The sequence below is a fragment of the Talpa europaea genome (assembly GCF_964194135.1).
Source record: "Talpa europaea genome assembly, chromosome: 11".
Classification (NCBI taxonomy): Eukaryota; Metazoa; Chordata; class Mammalia; order Eulipotyphla; family Talpidae; genus Talpa; species Talpa europaea.
The window spans coordinates 8217237-8236690 of NC_140078.1; positions in this window are offsets into that span (position 1 = coordinate 8217237).

Here is a 19454-nt window from a genome sequence, read left to right on the forward strand (position 1 = left end):
GCCCTGGTCTTCACCAGAACCAAACAGCAGTTCAGTTGGGAACTGCGCCAGGGATCCTAAATCCCTCCAGCCTGGTGCCTGTTCACTCCTCGGCTCTTAGATGGAGCCCACCCTCGACAAGCGCCACCCCGAGGGCGAGGCGCCAGGGACAATGCCACTTGGAATCTGATAAGCAACACTTGGGACAGTGCCCGGATCAACTCTTCATCACCCTAGAAATGAGCCGGGCTTGGGACACTTCAGTCTCCACAAAACCCTCAAGCGCACCTTTGTTATTACAGGGTGGGATTATGGTTCACTCTGCTGGAAGGACCCACCCCCACCTCAGGCTGTTGTGAAGATTAGAGAGGGTGAAAAAGCAAAATGGAAATGTCAGATTTCTAGTGGGGATTAGGAGGCTCTCAGCACTAGCCAAGTTTCCCCCCCACTCCCCAAAGAAGGGAAAGAAAGAAAAAAGAAAGCCGAATCCCATCCTCCCATCCTCAACATTCCAAAAAAAAACATTTGAGATGGGGGTGAGACACAATTTACCTAACAAGTAGGGAACACTTTGCCTGAAATATCACATTTTTCTATGAGTTTAAGGCCAGTCAAGCAAAAGAATGTCTGTTCACAACTATGGTGTGAACAAAGGCTATTTCTAGGAGAGAAATGCCTCCTAAAATTGGGAAACAGAAGAAAACGAAGTCTGTCAATTCCTCACAATTTAGTCTAACGGCTCTCCAAATTTAGTCAGAAGCCGTGGTGGGGGAAGCTTCTGAAATGACTCCTGATGATCCCCACTGGTATTGTGTATAATAAAGATGGTTAAGTGCTTGGGAATCCCCTCCTGGGGTGTGGGTTGCATCGAGTTACTTGCTTCTAACACCACACAGCAAAAAGGATGTCACTTCTCAAAGGGGGGGGGAGGAAATAAAAGATTGCCACCTCCACCTTGTTCACCCTCTCTCTGCCTCTCACCTGCTCTTTCTGAGGAAGCCAGCTGCCATGTTGTGAGCTCCCTCTGAGGAGACCTGTGGAGTGAGGAACCAAGACAGGTGGTTCCTCTCCTGCAGCCAGCAGCCAGCAATGGCCCAAGGACCTCCTATCAACAGCCGTGAGGAACTGCAACAACTGCTTGAGTCAGCTTGGAAGCAGGCGCTCCAGCCCCAGGCCAGCCTTCAGGTGAGAGAGTGGCCCCAACTGACAGCCCAGTGAGAAGCCTGGAGTGAGGGACCCCAACTCTGCCGTGGTCAGATTCCTGATCCACCAGGCCATAGAGAATAAACATGAGTGAATTTTATCTGCTACGTTTTGGGGTAACCTGCTGTGGAGTCACAGATAACTGAAGTCTGGGACTAAATGAAGTGGGTGTGACTAAACGATGACACTTGACTGAATTTTCCTCCTGAAAATGAAACAGTTAAAAAATGATCCCAGCTTAGACTGGGAAGCAGCTAGTCTTAAAATTTTGGGATGTGGAAACTTTCTTCAAAGGCAACCTTATAGAGAACAATCATTTGTTCAACAGACCCAAAGCAGAGCTGCTCTGGCTGAACTGGGGGTTAGCTGAACACCCTGTCCCACTTATGCCCTCTGAGGACCCTGATGTCAATCTTAAAGTTTCCATAGGAACCACTGGTTGGCCAGTTGGGGCAGCCCCTCCTCAAGAACACTCAGCCATAGAAACCCACATTAACCATAGATGCTGAAATTAAGCAATTAGCCCCTCCGACTCCCCCAGCATACACTTCAATAAACCCCAGGCTGAGCGGAGGATGGGAGCTTGTCAGTTTCTACTACAGGGTTTCCTCCTTCTGCCCAGTTTAGTTCCCCGCTCCACTTCCTGCTGCACCCCCGCCATACACCCCCATCACCACCCAAAAGGGGCTCTACCAGCCAGACCCCCCTGAGAAGTGAAAGGGAGGAAGCCAGAAAGGAAGGAGAGTCTGAGGCTGGGGGCTCATCGGAGCCTCCTTGTCCTCCTGCACAGACCTGGGGGTTCCCAAGATCCCTAAACCAGTGGACCTGACAACTGATGGCGCAGCTGGGTGAGTCCGGGTCCCGCGGGGAGACAGCTGTGCCTGCAGCTCCTTCCTGAGTCCTGACTGAAGATCAATAGACAAATTACAATGTGACGAAGCGTTGTGGGCACGAGGGCAGCTTCCTGCCTGGACAGCACAGCAGACTGTGCAGAGGGATCTGAATGATGGAGCCGGGGGTGAGCAGGCGCCCTGGGAAGGAGCGAGAGCGGGCCTTCCCGAGGTTTCCAAGGAAGAGGCACAGACTCCATATAGAAACCGTCTCAGGTCAAAATGGGCAGGGGTTGGGGAGCTGGGGCTTGATTTTTTTCTTTAAAGGAGCATTTTAGACACACACAGAAGTGTTAGGTGACCCCACAAAGCACTGCCCCAAGACATCATGCTCCAGCAGCACAGAGGAAGCTTCCAGACACCTCCCTCTGGGAACCACCGGACTTGGTATTTATTGTGCTAATGCTTATCTTTCCTGCTTTGATGGCATCTGTGCGCCCACCCACATTTCTAGTTTATCGCAACCTCTGTGCAGTAAGCCAGGCCGTGGCCTCCAGGCAGTGGACTCCAGGTTGGCGCCATGTTTTCATGATCACAGTCTAAGCTGCGCTGCACATTCTGTAGCTGGAGCTTGGCCCGCTGGGCCTCAGTTACACATGCAGGAGAGAAGGGGTTCCTTTGCAGGCTAGACCAGGACAAACCAAGAAAAGACGGAGGTGGGGTTGGGGGTCTGAAGCAAAAGTGCTCAGTGGCTAATTGTGGTATAGGTCTAGAATGTTTCTTTTTGTACAGGAGGATATGGCCTGGTTCCGCCACTCCCCCCACCCGGTTTTGCTCTCAGCACCTGGACTTTGCTCTGGGAATGACTTCTTACACCCCTGGGGTGCAGCCTCGGGGCATCTGTGGATCAAGGTGGCTTCCCCCCAACATACGCTGATGTCATTCATTGGACCACTGTGGGAAAATCGGGTGCCCTAAGGATTTGGATCTGTGGAGAAGAGATGCAAGCTCTGGTGTTGGCCGAAGCCCATTTGGGGGTGCTAAGAAGACAGCCCCTCACTTCTGCCTGAGCTCCCTGACCCAGCTCTCACTCTTCTCCAGAATGTCTCTTCAGACTTTCCTTCCTGTGTACGAAACTTCATAAATGTGTTTTATTTAGATTGACCAGAGCTGGCCTGTGTTGCTTAAAACCGAAGGTCCCTGACTTTACAGTCATGTGAGGAAGGTGCTCTGAGGGGGCATGGTGTGTCTCGTAGGAGAAGCAGGGTTTGTGCCCCTTTCTCTCTGCCTCCCCATGCTGCCTTCCCCTCGTTTCCGAAACACCGTCCCGCTCCAGTATTATTTGGAAAATCCGTCTGCTATTCTCAGTCTCAGTCTCCACCTCAGGCCCTTTCTATTCTTTCCACAACTTCCTTCTCTGTGTCCCAGAGAGATTTCCCTCCCCAGGGTCTCAGGGAAGTCTCAGTCAGCCCAGGGAAACCAGTTTATGGGATTCATCTGCAGGCAGGAGGATAGTGAAACTTTGTTTATACCACTTCAGTGCATACATCTCTTTAATAAATGATTTTGATATTATTGTTCGTGTTTTTTGACTACCCAGAATCCATTGCACCACAATTTGGTGGTCTCCCTGGGAAACCATCTCCTGCTCTCACCCAATGGGACTAAGACCATCAGCGATTTCATCTTCCTGATTGGTCCAGAGAAGGACACTTGACACAAGCAGATCAATGAGATGCGACAGGACTGTTGTCACAGCCTGGGAGTGCACAGAGATGTTTCTACTGAGCTCAGTCTGCTGTGCAGCCATGAAGGAACCCTCCAAGGAAGGGCCTGGGAAGGAAAGCAGGAGCTGAGGGGCCAGGAGACACTAGTCAGGACCTGAAGGCATCATCTGAGCCTCTGGATCTAGCTGAGCCTAATGATGACTCCTGGCACCTTAGTTTTCTGCTGTCACAAATTACTTTAATTTAAAGCTATGTAACTCTGGCTTTCTGTTGACTGGAACCTAGAATCCTAGCTGATAAGAGCTTTCAGCTTCATGGTATTTGCATGTTGAAAGGGGGTGTTCAGTGTCTCAGGGCAGGAGTAGAAAGACAGAATTGCATACACTTGGCAGGTGAGGAAGGAGGCCACAGGAACAGAGGGCCCTGACATTGTACTGCAGAGTTGGTTAGCACTGAGTGTCTAGATTCCGCTGGTTCTGCAAGAGGAGTTATCAATTCCTTTTCATCCTTCCTCCTGAAGGTGTCCCTCTGTACCTTTAAGACAGAGCCCTCAAGTAGCTCTGTGTGGTTTCAATTAGGCCACAGTTAAGAAATTGAGATGAAAAATTACAGCCAGCATTGGAATGTGATGATGTGTACTCTTAAGAATTTTTCAGGAGAAGCTGACTTCATCCAGGACTTAGATGCAGATTGGGTGCTCTGGTATCACTCAAGGTTTAGGAATGCTGCATCCCTGATCTGTTAAGGCCTCAGACAAATGGAGAAACCTTTATATGCATGGAGAGAACAATATCTCTCTGGTTACACAGAGATTTTGAATTGTTCTGCAATTGATTTTTAGATTTTTGTTGGTTTGATTTAAAGACACCTTCAGACAGGATGGCTCACTCTTGCCCAGGTGAACTAACACCTGCAGGAGGACATCTGAGTCTGTTCCTACTTAGTTGGATCACAGCTCATGCCCTTTGCCTTCACTCATCAGTTTTCCTGAGTTTCCAGGGCTAATGAATCTCTTTCTCTGGTCTCCATTAGCTGCACATGGTGTTTCTCTTACAAAGACCTCCTATTTACATTCTTATTTAAATCAATTTTTGATGGACACCAGGCATGTTTATTGACCAGTTGCTCTGACCTTGGGTCAAAGTAGAAAATGGAATTGCTGAGAAATGTTCCAGAGGTCACGGCCTCTAGGATTAGCACTGGGAGCACAGACCCCATGCTCGGAGGCCTTTGGCAGGTGGAAGCAAGCATCTTGGTGGAAAACTCCTGGGTCCTTTCTGAAGTCATGGACTAAGGAGAAAATATAAACCTGGCATTCCTATGACTTTGTTCCAAAGCGTAGAAGTAAAATTCAGATCTAAATCAGGCAAGGTTGTGTAGTTAAAAAAATCTACAGTGAACTGCATATTGTAGAACTTCCATTCATCAATTTAACAAGCTGTAAACGAGGCTTTAACTAGTAGCAAATGACTGTGTATTAGTCAGAATAAGCTGCAATAACAAAAGATCCCCAAGTCTCAGTGGTTTGAAATAAAAAACAGGGTTAATTGTCAAATGCTGCCTGTTCTACTCTGCTTCAGCACAGATTTCTGCACATTGAATTCATCTGGAGATCCAGGCTTCATCTCAACACATGTTTCTGTGAAACCACCCTGGCAGGCAGAAGAAAATGCAGCTTAAGAGACACTGACTCAAAAATGACACACACCACTTCTACTCACACTTCACAGGCAAAACCAGTCACGTGACTGCCCAAATTTCACAAGTGGCTGGGCAGGGCAACACTGTGAAGAAGCAGAAGGAGAGGACTTATGTATTTAACAAATAGCACTGAGGACCATCACACCCTGCTGCGTGCAGCAGTGGAAACTGCTGAATGCATTCCAGTCTCCTACAGCAAAGCTGGTGGGGAGACAAGCCTTTGCAGCTGGGGGTAAGACTGGCCCACCACACCGAATTTAGAAGCTGAAAGGGCTGAATTTGTCTCCCATCACTGAGGTGTTCAAATAAATAATGATGGATTAAAATTCAGTTTGATGATCTCTAAGCAGAAATCCAGCTTCCAGTCTGTTGTGACTTTGCTGGATGAGCTACAGTTCAACAAAAGACCACAAGAAAAAGCAAAATTGAAGTTTATCGCCCATAAATCCTGGAGGAGGTCTGCACACCTTGAGGACCCACAAGGGGAAGTCAAGGCAGGGTGCAAGCGGAGAGAGTATAGCACACCCAGGCATATGCCTTTATCAAGGTCCATAGGTGAAGCACTTTGGGGTTCCAGGCTAAAGTTGGGTTGGTCAATTTAAACCAAAGAGTGCATTTGGGTAAGTTTTGCTGGGAATTATATCTAAGGGGGGTGAGCAAGGGGCAGGCTCTGGTCTGTGGGAGATTGCTTATCTTAAGGGCCATTGAGGGAATATGTCAGGAACTTATATTTGCTTGTGAATCAGCTCCCAGGAGGAGAGAGTCTATTAAAGATCCCTGCAGGCCATTTGGCCACACACAATAGATTTCAAGGCAATAATGCTATGGAGTAACTTTTTTACCTGTACTGTCTGTGTTCATCAGAAACTTTTCCATATTCAGATTAATTTTGCTAGGATCGCTTTATTTTCCCATCTCTTTACTTTTCCTGGGTGCTGTTCGGGAGATGAACTGTTGTAAAGGTGAGCTGGTGAGATGCAAAATATGATATACCCTTAGTAGATCTAATTAATAGAATAGTCTGATTCTAAATGAAATAAATAATCCCGGTACCTGAACTTAAGTGTGAAAATTATAAAAGGGCCTCTGTAATATTGTGTAGAGTAGTGTCATCTTCCAGGGGATTTTCGGTTTTATGGAGTAGTTTAGCTAAACTCTCAACACAGTCTTTGAAGTGGAGAAGTCTAAAAGATTAATGGGCTTAGCTAGGAAATGGCTCTTTTGGAAAAAAATGAAACAGTGAAATGCAAATGCAGCCAAGATTAATGAAGTGGATGAGGCCACATTATGTGCTATGTGGAAACTTAAAAAACAATTCATGAAACCTTTTCTGCGGGAAGAAACTTGTGAAATGGCTGCATTTTATGGGGGAATCTAATCTAGGCCGTAGCACTGTGTGCAAAGGTGGGAGTTCCCAGAGGTCCCTGGAAATCAGACTCCCCTGCATATCCAGAGGTGTCTGCAATCAGGTGGTGGGTGCATGGGGACAGAAAAACTAAGGCATAGCTGGTGGGTGCTCTGCTTTGTGGCCTTTGAGTACATATAAAAATGTACATGTAATTTTAAAATTGACTATGAGCTTAAGTCTCTCAGGGTTTAAGAGTGTGTTTCGGATTGAGTTGTTATAACAGAGTAATCTCCATAGAAAGGGAACATTCAGGTTCTCTGCCCCACCTAATGGAGGGTGGAGCTGAGCAGCCAGGGGAAGCTAAAAAGCACTTGAAGAGAAGACTTGGAGGAGGCATGTGGAGCAGAGAGACAAGTGAAGAAGAAGTTGTGCTTGCTTCTTGGACTTTCACAGGACTTGGGGGACACGTGGAGTCGCGACATGTAGAGTCACTTAAAGAGATGTGGGCGAGAGACCCGGGGGGAAGTTGAGTATGGCCACCTTTATCTTGATTTGTACTTTGATTGTGCTCCTTTCCTTCCAGATTTCCTGACCTCTTCTGCCCCTTGGCTAGGGGTCCCCACCAGAAGGTGCCTTAGACTTATGGCAAGTTTTCGGGTCTCAATGACCCCACTTTGGGCCAACCCCGTTTGGCTGTACATTTACCCACGAGGGGGTGGGGAACTTTGGATGTTTCATTGGGAAACTGTCTCCTTCTCTCTTCTCACTATGCACACTCATTCTTTACTATTGAAGGTCTGATGAACTAAGACTATGTTTTGTCTTTATGCAGCGGATAGCAGTGCCTATTCAGCGTGTGCAAGGCCTGGGGATTCTAGAGTGTCCCTCAATCTGCATGCTAACGTTATCATTGGAATTATCAGTAGCACTCATTGGCTGAAAACAAGATCAAGAGTAAAAATAATGTGCCAATATTCCTTTGCACATTAAAGGAATATTTATGGGAGGAGCCCCACCCCCCACAATTGCTGAGTGGCGCCTTTGTTGGGTGCCCAGGTGGTGCATACACCTCAAGGCGAAGCACCCTGAGAAGGTTTGCGCAAAATGGGAGAATTGTCAAAGGGGTTTAGGAGTAGAGAACAGTCAGATCTGTTTAGGAACAAGAATTGTTGGAAGCCTTTGAACCATCTGGGTCCACAAAAATGCCTGGAAAGCTTGGTGTGTCCTCCTGTGTGCCCGGGTCACCAGGTGTGCCCAGCTCCAGGTCGTTAGGGTGCCCAGCTCTGGGTCATCTGGGCTCTGCTCACAAAATTATTGTTCTAACTTCTCTCTTTCTGTTAAAATAGCAAGAGTCAAAGTCAACACCATGAGCTGTGTTTGGCCCTGTCAAAGTTCCCTTTGCGTCCTCAGGGCTGTGCTGGAGGGGGCACAGGGCAGGACCTCCCTCTCCCCCTTCATGTTCCGGAGAAAGTCGGCTGAAGATGCTCCGAACTATCCCTCCTTTTCCCCACTCTCCTTGACCCCACCCGACCCTACCCCTCCACCTCTCTGTTTATATCCAGTCTCGGTCTATCTTCTCTCATCCTCTTTCTCCCTAAACATTTCCACAGAATTAAGCCTTGAAAGCTATTTGCATAAAACCATTACAGAGGGGATGCAAGTGACATTTCTTTATAGTCCTGGGTCAATAGCTTTGACAAATGAGGCTGATATCAGGGAAAACAAATTGTTAGTGTTATATTGAAATTTCTCTGTGGGTATTAAATATTTGCATGAGGGACCCAAACACTCCAGGGTTTAGGCAGATGAATTCCATTCCAAAACCACTAAAATGAAAAGCCAACTGCAAATTAGGTTTGAAATGGACCTGCCTGTCCTCAGAGATTTCGCAGTGACTAATGGATTAGTCCCCAAGTGGAGCACAAACCTACTTTGCTTTCATAGAAGCAAAGAAGACTAATAAAGGCCTCATCTCTCTGCAGCCCTGAATCCACCTGGCTCCGCCACCCTGTGTTTAATAGCCTGATGCTTCTCAACTGAGTTTCTTAATTAAGTCGCAATAAGACTTGGCCCTTAAGAAATCCCCAAACACCTGCGCTCTTGGCTTAATATTCTTTACTAGGGGTTGTGCCAGAGAGGATTGGAAAGAGGTTAGGCACCCTCTGCATCTCCATTAGTGCCCCACCATGAAAACAGACGTGTCAAGTAAGAAGAAAGGTATCATTAGAAAACAGATTCATTTTTATTTTCTGAGACATGCATGCTGATAGAAACTGAATGCTCCACCCAGGCAACTTCAAGGTAAGTGTCGCTCGTCTGCCATCATTGCTCCTAGCGGCCACACAGGGCTGGGCGTAGGCTAGGGTGAGGGCCACTCTGAATCCCAGGGATGTGTTTGTGGATTAACCTACGTGCTGATTTATGTTGCCTTTTTCCTCAGGTGAGGTCTCAGATGGCACTGGAGGCAGTGACCCCCCCCCCCCAAGTGGACTCGGCTGTGCAGGGGGCTTCAGTTCCATGGTATCAGCCTCGTAGTACCAGCTCCCACCACCACCGTCATCATACTGTCACCATCATCACCATCTTCAGTGCCCTACTGTGACAGGTGAATGAATCCTCTTCCATCCACACATGCTGTCTCAAGCCCCTCCCACGGTCCCTGAGTTTCCAGGGAGGGAAAATGTCACGCCTGTGTCTGGGATGAGGGGAGTCTGCTCACGAGCAATCAAGACTTCTCTCAACTCCTTTTCAGACCAAATTGTCATCTCCATACAAAATCCAGAGCTGCTAATAGAGAAGCGTAACTTTTTCCCCCAAAGGATATCAGCCCGTTTGGTTTCTTCTTTTTTCTTCTAATAAGGCAGTGCCAGGATGGATGTGAACCCCTGGTCAGTCTGTGACCACAGAGGCAGGTTTGGGGGGCCATAGAGGAGGCTGCCCTCTGGCACCCCATCACCAGCCTCTCTGGGAAACCCAACCCACACCCCTCCGGCCGAGTGATTTGAGCAATGCCCTGCACATTCTCCTTGATGATTGGGCTGCTCCCCACTAGGGCATGGCCTCCCCTGTTGTACCCCCAGCATCTGGGACAGGCCCAGAGTTGGGGTTCACTAAATGTCTATTAAATGAGCGACTTCCCTGAGCTTCATTTTCCTGACCTGCCCTGTGTATATGTTACTAATAAGTTCAACTTGAGAAGTGAATTACTAACATATTCTAAAATGTTTTGCCAACTGTGAAGTCCTCTGTGGGGTGAGCTGGGGTCCCTCTGACTCCATACCTGAGAGCTTGTGCAGGTGGGGAGCCATGGTTAGAAACCAGCTCATGTTCTCCTGCCCTCACCTGTCCATGCTCTGGAATTTTGCTTGGGAGACACTCAGATTTTCCAAAGTCTGCCACTTTCATTTAGTACTGGACCTAGCCTTTCCTCCTTCCTAGCTGATTAGCAGAGTTTAAATTTTTTACAGATATTCAAACCCCAGGAAATTTTCAGCACTTCTTGTTTCGTCTGTCTGTCCTGCCCACCACCTCAACCTCCACATGCACTACCCAAGCCACAGTTCCACTGGCCCCCATCACAGTAGCAGGCATCAATCCAGCTGCCCCAGCCCTGGGGCCACATGGGCGTGGTCCAAAGGGAGCAGTTTGCCCTGATAACCCACAAAAGAACTTCAAATCAGTTGTTCTAAGGGGAGGGACAGGCCACCCATTTTCCCCAAAACCAAGCACAAGAGCCTGGGTGGGAGGCCTGGACGGGCCTAGTGTATCGTCTGGCCACTCGCTGAACTGAGTGGCGCCAGGAGCAAAATGCTGCTCTTTGAGGCCCAACTCTGCTACCTCCGAGCAGGTCACTTTGCTTCACTCAGTTTCTTCACTTGTAATTGGTGATAATAACTATGCCTAAGTCAATAATCAAAGCATCACTGTAACCTTCAAATGAAATATGTAAATGAAAGGACTTTATTTAGTGCAATTCATTCACTTACTCCTTCACTCTACAAATAATTACTGCTGGGCTATTCTAGAGATCCCTGGGTGTAGAAAAGCAGAACTATAATAATGGAAGGTGGGGACTCTGGACTGCATCACCTGCACCAAATCCTGGCTTCCTCACCTCACTAATTAGGGGGTAGTTAATTAATAATAATACCTGCCTCCAAGGGTTATTGCTAAGTTTGACTAAGTTAATATTCGCAAAGCATTTACATCATGCCCTGCGCAGAGAGTTGCTATAGAAGCCTTTGTGATAATAAAAGAGAATTCTTTTTGACATGAGGAACTAAGAAGTTGAATTATGCTCTAAGAAGACATAGCTGAATATCTTATCCTAAAATAGACCAGAAGAATTAAAAGAGCAGAGCGATGAATCTGGGTATAGCCAAATTCGTTCCATATAAAATGAAGATTTAATTACTAATCATTAAGCATTGAGAACAGAGAGCTCTCTAGTATGCCTTCATTTATTAGGGTTATAGGGTAAGGATGTGTTCTACTGCCTTTCTACCACCTTAGGGTTGTTTTTTTATTAAGTACCATTTTAATTACAGAACTCATACTTGAATTCCTTCCCTTTATTAAAAAGAATGAAAATGTTTAGAAGAGACAAAAGTTCCCTTTGACATCTGATGGATTCAACTTTGACATCGGACGTTACGCTGCAATCCCATGTAAGGAAAAGACTCCCAGATCTCAGTGGTGCGAAGCTGCAATGTTGATTACCTGCTCAAGTCCAGGGCAGTGGACATCTGTACTCAACCCCCTTGCTTGTGTGCCTGCGATGGCAGGTCCTCAGCCGTCTAGACTGTCACTAAGACAAGAAAGCAAAACACATCCTGGAATGTAGCAGCTGCCTCCCCGGAGTGACACACACCTTCCCATCACACTCCTCTGGCCAGGGCTAGGCACCCAGCCACCTGACTACCCCACCTGCCCGGGGAGGGAAGGTCAATCCTATCAGCTTCCCGACCCCACCACTTACCGGCTATGAGGCGCTGGGAAAGTCACTTAATTTCTTTGTGCCTCAGTTTCCTCACTTGTAAACCGAAAGTAGAAATACAGTACTTATTTCAGAAAACTGATAACAGCAGTAAATGAGACAGAAAGTGTAAAGTGCTAGGCAGGTGCTCAATAAGGGCTGGCTAGGATGATGACAAGAAAGGTGCTGATGATGACTGTACACCTGTAAATACTGTGTGTGTTTAAGAGTGATCTCACAGTGCGGTATTGTTCTGTAACGTACATGGGGCTGAACAGTCAACACGGAGCTGAATAATATAAAAGTAATCTTCCACCGCTTCCTATAATTATAGTGTATGCGTGTATGCACATATACGTAATATAATATGATAAAATATATATGCAAACCATCTGTTACCTTCTGTTTCCATGAAAATTTTGATGGAGACACAGTTTTATTGCCTCTGGCCTGTGGCTACAGCGCAATCACAGAGCGAACAGCCGGTGCATACCTGGCGTTTCCTCATTCAACAAGAGGAGGGCTGTTCTCAGCAGGCAGTTCTGACCCACGAGCCCACTGGCTGCACTGGGCAGTCTGATGCCAGAGACGACATGTGGTTCCAGGTCTTGGGTGCTGCAAGGAAACGCAGCTGGAACCCCAGAATCAGGAGTTGGCAAAGAAAGGAGAATGAGTTGGGGCCAAACGTGGGCACATGGGAACTATGTTCCAGAAGCAGAGGCTCAGGGAGGAGGCTGATAATCATGGTGGAGGTCCTGGAAAATGAGGTGTAGGCACCAAAGGACAAGAGAGGCTACGGCACGCAAGGGTCCTCATGACTCTGGAGGACAATCTGGATGGTTGTGATGAAGACAGTGCCCTTGCCTGCCCCATTTGCCCATCCTCCACACTTCTGGGGACAGGATTTTGCTGGGGAAACCATATCTTTGTTCGTCTAAGGCCAGTTCTGGGGTAGTCATGTGATCCAGCTTGGCCAATTAGAACAAATCCTGGGCAAGAGCTGCTCCTGCAGAGGAACTAGTGGTGGAATGTAAGACTGACACTGCTGGGGTCTTTGTGGGGACAGCATGTGACTGTGTGGCATCACTCCAAGCAGACAGGAAGAGGGAGTTGGGATCCTGACAGTGAAATTTAAGCCTCTAGCAGTGGACATGCCCAAGACCAGTTCTACCCCTGGCCTCCCCTTGGCATGAGTCAATAAATTCTTTACTAAGCCCAAACCAGTAGAACTTTGTTTTTTTGTCAATTACAACCAAGTGCATCCTGACTGAATGTGCTTCTCTGAAGACTGATGTTCACTTTTTTTTATCGTGAACAGGAGGACTGGTTACTCTGCAACCACTTCTGATGGACCGTCTTGGTTCATCTCAGACTTCTGATGGTTTCTTAAAAATTTCAGTTTACTTTTGTCTGTTGTAAGAAGCCCAGTGATAATTCACTCTCAAAAGTCACGTGTCTTTGGAAGTGCCTCCCCAGCCACTAGCAATTTTTCTTTTGATAATGTAACTCTGCATTATTAAAGTCATCAGCAGTTTCGTGTCCTGCCAAGGCACCCAGAATTCCCCATGGCAGTCAGTGATCATTTGGTCAATTTGATTTTTTTTTGGAAAATAAGCCCTAATTGAACCCCTAAAATGTGTTTACCCTGAATGCATTAAGGTTGTACTTATCAAATCAGAACTGTATTACCCCCTTAAATTACCTTGAAAACAAAATCAATAGTTTATTTAACCACAGTCATGAAAAGAAAAAGGGAAAAAAAAATGCCCTGAGGAATCTGTGTAATAAGTTTTACTTGGAGAGAAACAATGTGGAGGAACGTGAGGAAAGAATTTCAGTGGAAAGCAAGGACTCTGAGTAGCTTGGAGGAATAAACGGCACCTAATTTAATATTGTTCATCTCTGTGCACCTTCTTACAAATAGCTCACTAGAATTTGCCAAGTATAGGTTGCTTTCTCAGCAAGATGTAGGAATAAACAACCTCATGACAAATTTAATGGTGACAGCAGTTGAATTTAATGCGGGTATTTATACCATTGCTTTAACCAAATATTTGAGATCATAAAAACAAAAACAAAAACCTGGGCTGTTTATCCATGCCTCCAAATTGGACTCCAGGGGCAACTTTTGATCTAATTCAGATACCTCCACCTAAGCTCCCTGTGTGTGTTTTAAATTCAGCTTCTCAGGGTTTTGTGCCCCAGGACACAGCTCCCCCATAAAGAGGCGAAATGACAGTTCCCCATGGAGTGACAGACACATTCCAATATCCTCTAAGACTTGAGACTTCCCATCAACTGACTTCCTGCTGGCACTGTGAAAATATCTGATGGCAAGCAGGAGCACATTCTTCCAGAAGGGCTGATGAATGTTTCCTGGGGGGGTGGACGGTTGGACTGAGTTGCAATGCAAGAGGAAATCAGATGGCTGGTTATTTCCCTAGCTTTTGGCTCTCTCCAATTTACTTCTGTTTCAGATCTCCACTGACTGGTCCTGTATTCCAGCGTTAGGAGAGAGTTAGAATTCTGCGACCCCACTCATCACTCACTTGATCATTTGCCCTTTCCTGTCGATTTTCATCAGACATTTTCTGAGGGCTGTTCCTGCCCCTGCCCCTGGCCTGGGCTCTGGGCAGACAGCAGAGGCAGAGTAGCTGCATCTCTGTACAGCCTAGTTGAGCACACAGAAAAGAAAAAGGAAAGAGCAAAGTACAAACAAGTTACTTTCAGGTGGTGACAAGTGCCAGGAAGCCAGTGGGGAGACAGCATCATTAAGTCCCTGATATCCAGAGTCCTGAAGCTTCCCTGGCTCTCCTCATTCCTAAAACCCGATTCACCAGATCTGCTTCACGGAGTGACCTTCCCTTGTTTTCCAATAAAGCAGGCCCCCTTGGCTTTTTTGTTTTCCTTTTCGAAGGAGTTTCTTTTGTTTGTAAAGAACCCAAAAGACACAGTAAGGGAGGCTGTTTGAGAAACAATCTAGAAGTTCCCCTAATGACACAATCCTCAGAAGAACTGGAAACAAACCTGAGATTAGAACATTGGGTGAGAAAAAGGTGAGCGTCCTGTTCGTAGGAGACACTTGGCGTGGTTTGGGCCTCCCACATATCTACACACACTTCTCATATTGGGGGACTCGTGATCTCAGCAACCACCCTGTCTTCAGTGTGGAAGCCAGAAACTTGTTTTCCCGACTTTCCTTGCGGGAAGAGGGCAGTCATGTGACCTGGGCCTGGCCAATCAGTGTGCACATGGAGACTTCCATGGGCACTTGTGACATAAAGACGTCTTCCTAGTGAGGATTGTGCCCGGGAGATGGTGGAGCAGCCTGCCCGGTTTTCAGAGGCAGCCGTGACTGAAGTGCTGGGCTTGAGTCCACACTGGACAGTCCCCTGGGGTAAGTCAGACGTTATTCCTGGCTGCACAGACCCCCAGAGGTCTGTTTGCTGCCCCCCCCAGTGCCAAAGAGCTCCCCGATACTGCTTACTTAATCCCTGTCTTCGATAGCCAGACTGCCCATGAACGCCAGCACCCAACGACTGTGTGGTTGAAACATCCTCCTTTGCACACGCGCCTTTCTCTGAGCAGCTGGTGGGCCCTGTGCGGCCACCACCCAAGTGTCTGACGTAAAGAGCCTCTCTTTGTCATCTTCCTGCAGCAGCTGACAGACTATCAGAGCAGAAAACGTTTATTTTTGCTTCAAAATAGGAAAATTGGACTGTAAATCGATGACGAGCCCATCTGTGAGCATGTTCTCATTCTAAATGTTACAAGTTGGAGAACAAGAAGTCCCTGGAGATTCTCAGCATCGATATTAGTAACGCTAAGATAGGATTTTCCTGGGGGTGGGGGTCCCCCCAGGAAAGGTCTCCAAACCCCAAGAGAAGTAGAACCAGAGGGCTGTGGACTGGAGGGACAGGGAAGGGAAAAGACAAGGCAAAGTGAAAAGAACGTGTCGGGTGTTCTGGCTGACTGTACCGGTTGCCCCCCAATATCCACTGTCTCTTCTATAGTATAGAATTCCAGGTCTTTGTGTGGCCACTGGGAACACATTATAGCCTCTCGTTTCTAGTTAGTGGAACACAAGCCTCAGTGCTGAGCAGTTGCTAACAGAGGGAGAGCTTTCCTTCCTGTCTCTATTCCTTTCCTACTTCCTGCCGGCTGCTGCGCACACAGGGGTGTCTGACCCAGAGCAGGCTCCTGGGGTCATGAGTGAGAAGTCACGTGCTAAGTGTGCAGAGTGACGCGACAGAAGGAGCCTGGCCCGGGGAGTCTCAGGGACTCCCTGCTAGCCCGGGACTGTACAACCACACAAGCCAGGAGTGCATTTTATCTTGTTGAAGGTAGAGTCATTTTTGGGGTTTGGAACTTCATTGCAGGCTGCTATCTCAGCTCACGCAGACCATTTTGCTCAGCACTGAGCTAGAAACTTGGAGCAGGGGGAGGGGATGTTGAGAAACAGTGTGGAATTCCAGTGACATGTCTAGTTAGAAAGACATTGCAAACTCTGTGGCCTGGGGCCTGGGTGGTAAGGATCGGGAAGTGAGAGTTATGGGATTGAGTGGGAGCAGATGCCCAGGGAGTGGCCAGGGCAGGCGGGACTGGGAGCTGGGCACACCCAGAATGGGTCCTCACAGTTTGGAGAGGACTCGCCCACAACTGAGAAGTACTGATAAATGGACCTAGCTCAGGCCCAACACACAGCCTGTGCTCTGTAACTATTTGCCTAATGAAAGAAATTTCCAATGACTGAGTGATCAACCAACCAAACAAAAGAGGTCAAGGCCAGGATGGGCGCCAGAGTCTGAGGACTGGGGCTTCGGTGTTTAAATTCTATCGTTACCACTTAGTGGTTGATGACAGATCTGGGCCAAGTACTGAACGCGTTCCCTCAAATAAACTGGCGGGGATGATGATAGAATCTCTCCTGTTAGGAATTAGGTTGAGTGGGATTTGTGCACAGATATAGGAATAGATGTGTGTGGTTTAGTCCAGGCAGTGCAGAGAAGCAGCGGTGCTCAGTAAGCATAGAATTGTAACTTGACTATTGTTGATTGCAAAGGAGAGGCTCTTGGGGTCTTTAAGCCAATTTTCTCTTTCTCCATGGTCTCAGCAGCTTTCCCCTACCCGCTCAGCAAGTGCTAGGCAAGTCTCTGTTCCTCTTTGGAAAGCTTTTCTGACACCTGCCATGTCCTTCCTGACACCACATCACTCCCTGTCGCGGACAGCTCATCTGGAGCCTTATCTCACTCCACCCCACCCTGATTTCCCAGCCATGTGAAGGGGCCACAGAAACCTCTGGCCCCTGCTCAATCCTCCAGCCTCATCCCTTTCATTTAGCCTCCCAAATTTAAACACCCGGGTGCCTCTCCCACAGGCTCAACACCTCTTTTTTTTTTTTTTAAATCATACTCTGAAATCACCGCATCAGTACTATTTAATATTTCTATTCTGAAAGCAAACCCTTAAATGACTTTTAAAGTGTCAATACCATGGCAATTTGACATTTTAGGAAATAAACGAGAAACTCATCTGTCGTGGTCAAGAATTTGGCGTTTTCCCTTGAACTTGACTCCCTGGGCAGGATATGATGGGGGTGGATCATACTCTTACGCTTGGAAGTCTTTTCGTGGTTATCACTGCAACAAAAAGATGTATGGGTTAAAAATGAAACTGTCTGTGACCAGAACACTTTAAACATTCTGTACCTGAATCTTAAGTCAGTTGTCATTACAGTTGTGAGTGATTCACAATTGACCCAGACACTATCACTATTGCGGGTGGTTATTCAATTAATTCACAGGTGCACGAGTGACTTGATGATTGTTTCCAAGAGACAAGCTTCCCCGTCGGGCCTAGCCCACTCCTTTAAACACATTTTTTTGGTTCGGTTGATGTGAGCAAGGTGAACCTTGTTCGCATAAACAAACAGATGGAACTGAGGAACTTCTGTTACTTGTGACTCAGCCCTCTGAGCGCCTTCCACAAAATGTCCTTGCCTTCTGGTTTTGATTCAGTTTTGCCAAAAGAGGAGGAGAGCCAGCAGGCGATGGAAGGGGGCTAGTGAGGGAGACAGGGGTCTCGCTTCCCCGATCTCACTGTGCTGTGGCCTCAGCCACCCGCCTGCATTCCAGGGCATAGCCCCCACCTGGCAGCCCTCTCCCCACAGCCCTCTGTCTCCAGATCCCAGACACTCCGCCCTCACCCAGGGTCATTGCCTTCCTTTCTGCCACAAGTTTCAAGTGCTACTTTCACGCTACCCCCAAATTAGCCAGTACCAGTGTGCCATCTGCCTCCTGCTGGAATCCCTACTGATTAATCGTTCCTTATAAAGTGGGAGAAGGGCATTTGCAAAAGAGGATGTGCAAAAGGAGAACCCACAGAGGACTCGAGTCTGTCAAGGATCTGGAAATGTATTCCTTTAAAGCTGCTGGGTCTGTGAAGCCTTAGAATGTCCCCGTGTACCCTGGGGTCTCTAGTGGGACTCTGCTGATCTAATTAATACCTGCTCATCTGCCCCCTCTCCCCTGTCCCTTAATTGCAAGAACAATGCTGGAAACCAAAAAAAGTCATTAAGGAAAGTTGGTGGGGTTTGGCATCAAGGCTTAAGACGCCGAGGACTCCCTGTAGGCATGGTGTCTGCCCCCACTGCCTTCCTGGCAGGGGAGCGAACCCCCTCCTTGAGCTAATGTTTGGAAGAAGCTGATCTCAGGCGGCCAGGACCCAGGGCCACCTGCTCGAGTCTAGTATTTATCACTCTGGAAGGGCAGCCTGTCTTGTTTCTTTGTCCGCCAGGTTCTCTGCAGCACTGATTTTGAAATTCCAGACAACCCATTGAGAGTTCTTTATTGCAGCAGCGGGCAACTGATCTACAATAACATGTGAAAAGATAGGGGTCCCCAGGCAACAACAGCAGCTGCAGTTTAAGCTGAAATTGGAGTTAAAATGTGTGCGGATCCACCTGCTCGCAGGAGGGGGTGCAGCGGCGGGGGTCGGCGTTGGGGGGGGGTGCAGTAGCGATCTCTTCCCATCCCTGAATCTGGCTCAAATCCCTGTTCTAGGCGTCCTTGTCCCCTCTGAGACTGGAGGCTCCTGGCGATGGCTGTGGGTGTGTCCGCTTCAGCTGCCAACTTCCCCCTGGGGTCATTAGAACTAAGCCAGCCTGCCTGTCCTCCCTCCCTCTCTGTCTCTCCCTCCCTCCTGATCCGCCTTTCCTGCTCTCCACTCCCCTTTTCTCCTGCCCTGTCCTTAATCCGCCTGCCCACTTTCCCACAAGGCTTGGGACTGGATTATTCACACAAAGCAAGAGAATTGTGTGTCACCTTCTCTCTTTGCTGTTACCTGGTCTTTGTGCAGGAAGTGGGGTTGCGGATGTGCTTATTCTTTCAACACTTTGCTAGGAAGGCAGGAGTCATCCAGCCTATTTCCCAGCCCACCTCTGCCCTGTTTGGCTGCCTGACCCTCTGGCCAGTGTGGAAGAGAGTGAGGATCCTGCTCCTGCCTAGACGGGCAGATCCCCCTCCCTCCCCCGCAGCATTAAATCTGTGGCTGTGGGAAGGGGGTGGGGGTGGGGATGCGTCACACCCCCATGGGGGCGGATGTTTCCGTGTCTCTCCTGGGCTCCTGACTCTGTGACTCTGGTGGGCTTTGTTTCTGCTTTCAGAAAAAGAAACAGGTCCAGAAAGGGGCAG